Consider the following 4,838-nt stretch of genomic DNA (forward strand, 5'->3'; position numbering starts at 1 on the left):
ATGATCTGTAAACGGGGAAAAGCTGTAGTTTCTATTTAATAGTCTTTTGATCAAGAGGAGACTACACAACATAGGATAGGCCACTTTCCAGTGGACCCCTCTCCATAAGGAGTATTGGGAAGAGGTAGAAATTGGCCACAGTGAGGATTTCAGCTATCTACTGCCAGAAATGGACCTGTAATGGGGGAGGAAAGCAACTGAGATGGCAGTGCCCCTATCCATGGCAGGGTTTACTGGGCTTAAGGTGCAAGCTCAAAGAGTCAGCCTGGCTGGGAAGCATGGGAGAGAGGGGCAGCTCTGAGAAGGTTTTGCTACAGGGCTGAAAGCCCTTCCCCTTTTAAAAATTAATAATTGAGCAAAGAGCATTCATTCAGAACTTCTCTTTCTCCATCTGTGATAGCTTCAAACATTTCTTTTCGTAAACACGACTTTAGAGAAATTACTTGTTACTGATTTATTCTATAGGCATGTCTTACTTTAAAAAAAAACACCCCTCATTGTTTATAGGCAGAATTTAATGTTTCAAAGTGTATACATTTTTAAAAGTGGAGAAATCCTTAAATTCTACTTTAAAAGACTGTTTGAGGCTTGTGGGTAGGTATAGGTCAGTGTTAGAGCCTAGCATGCATGAGGACTTGATTTGGGTTCAGTTCCCAGCACGACCCCCACCAAAAAAAAAAAAAAAAAAGAATGCTTTAGCTATAAAAAGACTCAACATAGAATTTCTTTAAATAATGAAATCTCCCCTGGTACATTAAAGCCAATTATTCAATTCAATGTGCATGGCTCCCTGAACACACAAAGAGGGGATGCCTATAATTCATTGCCTGGCAGCAGTCTGTGTTTCTCATGTTTCTCGGTCTTATGTAGAAGTTTTCACTCTTGCACACTTGTAATGAATTTTCTGGATTACTGTCCTTGCTGTAACATCAGCATGTAATAAGACTTCTCTGCTGAATGACTGTGTTAGAGATATTGCATTCCAACCACGAGGAAATATAGATTTCCCCCTTGTTGGCATTCTTCCTTTCAAAAAGGTTGCTTAAAGTGGTGCTTAAAAGATAATTCTAGCTTTCTAAATTTAGGATGTGGAAAAAGTCCAAAATCAGAATATTCCATGGATAAATGAGCAAGAAATGTTAATATGTGCATCAAGGGGAGGATATCTTACACTCCGATGTTTTTTCTCTTTCTCTCCCTCTGTCTCTTTTTCTACCTTAATACACAACATATAATTTAGCAAGATTAAAAGTTAACTAAGAAACTGAAGACCTCTTTATCACCATTACTGCATTTTAAATATAAAATGAGGGGCTGGGAATATGGCTCAGTGGTAGAGTACATGCTTAGCATATGCAAGGCGCTGGATTCAATCCCAGCACCACCCTACACACAATTCTTATAAATAATAAAGTGATTTCATTATCTCAGTTATTCCTAAAACCACCTTGAAGTCGGAGCTACTCTTCAAAATTAATCAGCAAGTTATGTGCTTATCTTTATAGTCAAGGCAGATTTCTGGTCATCCTTAGTTCAATTACTTAAAGAGAAGCTACCTATAAAAAATAATGTAAGAAGTGTATAATCATTTGAAGCTTATTTTGTGTGTGTTTGTTGCACTGTAGACTGAACCTAGGAGCTACACTAACTACATCTTCATCCTTTTTTATTTTTTAATTTTGAGACATGGTCTTGCTAAGTTGTTGAAGTTGGCCTTGAATGTGGCATCCTCCTACCTCAGCCTCTGGAATTGCTGAGATTACAGGCGTGCTTCAAAAGCAATTTTAAGGGAAGAAAACAATTTCTAGGACGTTTGAGTTTACAATAGACTCAAGCTTACAACATAGTGCTGAAAACCACTTTCTTTTTTTGTGTGTTTTTTATGCCTTCAGATTTTAAATATTCTAATATCTTCCTCATGGTGTGTGTGTGCAGGAGATCAAACCATGACCTCTCGGGGCTGGGGATGTGGCTCAAGCGGTAGCCCGCTTGCCTGGCATGCGTGTGGCCCGGGTTCGATCTTCAGCACCACGTGCGGACAAAGATGTTGTGTCCGCCGATAAGTAAAAAATAAATATTGGAATTCTCTCTCTCTCTCTCTCTCTATCTATCTATCTCTCTCCCTCTCTCACTCTCTCTTTAAAAAAAAAAAAAACCATGACCTCTCATGTTAAATAAGTACACCAACACTGAGTACACCCCAGCCCTTCATGGGAATTTTTATATCTCTCTGTTCTTCTGCAGACATAAAATCTGAATCAAATAACCCAACAGAGAGTTAAATATTGAAGGTTGCAGAGAGAATGAGTCCCTGGCACACTGTAATCATGCTATTACATTTTGGATTTATTTTTATTTTTTTTCTGACTTATGCCCAACCCAACATCCACTAAAGACATTAGTTTTTCCCTCATATGCGCTTGGATGTAATGGCCTTCCTCACACTGTATTATTTATTTATTTGGTACAGGAGATTGAACTCAGGGACACTTTACCACTAAGCTACAGGGTCTTGCTAAGTTGCTAAGCCTGGCCTGCACTTGGAATCCTCCTCCCTCAGCTTACAGTCAAGTTGCTGGAATTATAGGTGTGTGCCGCTGCTGCCGGCTTGCATCATTTCTTTTTTCTTTTACACAATATCTTTATTCATTTATTTTTATGTGGTGCTAAAGATGGAACAGGGCCTCACACATGCTAGGTGAGCGCTCTACCACTGAGCCCCAGCCCCAGCCCCAGCCCCATTGCATCATTTCTTTAATGCATCAAAGTCACCACAAATTCTATTCGTGTCTTTTAAGGATATCAGCTACTCTCTTGAGACACAAAGGACATATAAAATAATAAACATTTAGAAACAGAGCTGGTCCATGTTGGGGCTTATACCATCATTTGGGTGTAAACACTTAGTCATTTGTAATTTTTTTGAACCACTCATGACAATAGTAGCCCATCAGGAGGATTTTGCAATGGTGTGGTGCCCTCCGCAATACCAGAGAATAGGTTGGGATGCAGGAAAAAAAAAATAAAGAAAGGAAGAGGGAGCTTAAAAGAACTGGAAAGAAGGGAGACAGATAAGAAAAATGTGTTGCTGAATATTGCCAATGGAGAGGTCAAGGCTGGGAAGAATTCTTGGCAGCTATCAAGGGCATCTTCTAGTGCAGTTCTTTGTTGCCTCTTCCTCTACAGAGCATAGGTCCTGGTTTCTTGTTGAGATCATCACATCAGAAAAGAACCACAAACCATACCACAGCACAAAAGTGACATCAGTTGTTTTCCTAGTCTACATAGCTGCTTATCAGAAAGGAATTAAGCAAGCATGCTTCTTTTTTTCTTTTGTTTTTAATGGGATCAATAGGAATCCAATGCTATTGTCTGGGGCACAGTAAACAGTTTAATTTTTTTTCATGAATTTGTACAAGCTTACATAACTTGACCAGTTTGTCCTTGTCTCCAATGTGAGCACATCTCTTCCTCAGAATCTGCTTATATGGCTTCAATAGAAGATTAACCTGTCAGTGAGATGGTCAGAGACCGTTAAGATGATATCCGATGCCCAAAGACAAAAGAGGGTGGTGGAATGGAAGTCAGAGGTCGGGTCTTATTGTGGGGAAAACATGACAAACTGGGGAGTTAGTAAAAATGGGAAAAGCCCTAGTAGATGTGGGGGTCAGGAGTAACAATTCATGGGAGATGGGTGAATGGGAGGGCTCAATGCTTCAAGGTACCCATTGTCTCATTGTATCACAGTCAGAGATTTTCAAATTTTGCCTAATTGGAGCTCTCAATTTCTCAACCCTACTCCAATTACCTATTCTATAAATAGTAGTCCCATATAAAGAAGTCATTCACAGTGAAGTTAAGAAAACAAACAAAACCAAATACCACCCATGGCTCTACATAATGGCAGACTGCACAGATTATTTGAGAAGTACCTGGTGTTTGTATCTTCCCTGACTTCATTAGCCCAGGAAGTTACTAGTACCTGGTATTTTTTTTGAGTTTCTCCATGGAGAGCCCATCTGCTTCCAAAGCTCTGTGGAGCAGTGAAGTTGATATTGAATTTAGATACGCCCTACCCGGGTTCACATTTGGCCTTGACTCTTATTATTCGTGGAATTACAGATGAACCATTTGGCTTTCTCAGCATTCTTTCCCTCATCCAGAATCAGAGGAGTTTACCCAGAAAGGACAGCAGAGTCCTTCATGGGGGAAGAAACTTGGCAGGTTTGCCTAGAATCTTTTGACTGATCACATGGTGTTTGCCACAGGTAAAACCAGTGAAGTTGGAATCCTGGTATATGTACAATTATTGCTTAATTTCCTTCAATGGTTTACCCTTTTAAACATGTTCAGGGTGCTAATTCTTCATTAATTTGAATAGTACCAAGTATGTTGTAGTTACCTATGAAGTTGCCTTAGTGCACAGAGGAGAAAATAATAGGCTTAGCTCCTAAATGGTACTAGATATAAATCTTAGGAAGCTCACCATATCATGTCCCAGGTTCCTGGCCCCACACAGGACTTAGCTGACTGCATCCTTCCCTGCCTTAACTTCATACAAAATTGTTTGCATTCCCTGGTCCAAAATAGGCTGGTTAATTCTTGCATGACTTTGGCCATACTACTGCTTTTAGGAGACTCAGCCATCATATTCCAGCAGGCAACCTCCTGCTGTTGCTTTCACAGCAGTTGAGCTAAGGGTTTCTGTGCCATACAAGCATGTTCACCCCAAACACAGTACTCACGCTGCTTCCCCAAGGCAAGGACTGTTCTGTCTCCCAGTGCCCGGGATAGCATGTGTTCTGAAAACACTGAACTGAGTGACAAGACCACACTGA

General features: G+C 40.2%; 1 long non-coding RNA gene across 1 annotated transcript; it reads right to left on the reverse strand.

Moving 5' to 3' along the window:
* Nucleotides 1–497: 497 nt before the first annotated feature.
* On the reverse strand, nt 498–2,496 carry LOC125613193. The gene is made up of 2 exons (XR_007343679.1): nt 2,163–2,496; nt 498–1,951 (listed from the first exon to the last, which is right to left on the reverse strand). It is a non-coding gene; the product is annotated as an uncharacterized LOC125613193 (long non-coding RNA).
* Between the last annotated feature and the right edge of the window lie 2,342 nt (nt 2,497–4,838).

The sequence above is a fragment of the Marmota marmota genome, unplaced genomic scaffold (genome assembly GCF_001458135.2).
Source record: "Marmota marmota marmota unplaced genomic scaffold, marMar, whole genome shotgun sequence".
In the NCBI taxonomy this organism is placed as follows: Eukaryota; Metazoa; Chordata; class Mammalia; order Rodentia; family Sciuridae; genus Marmota; species Marmota marmota.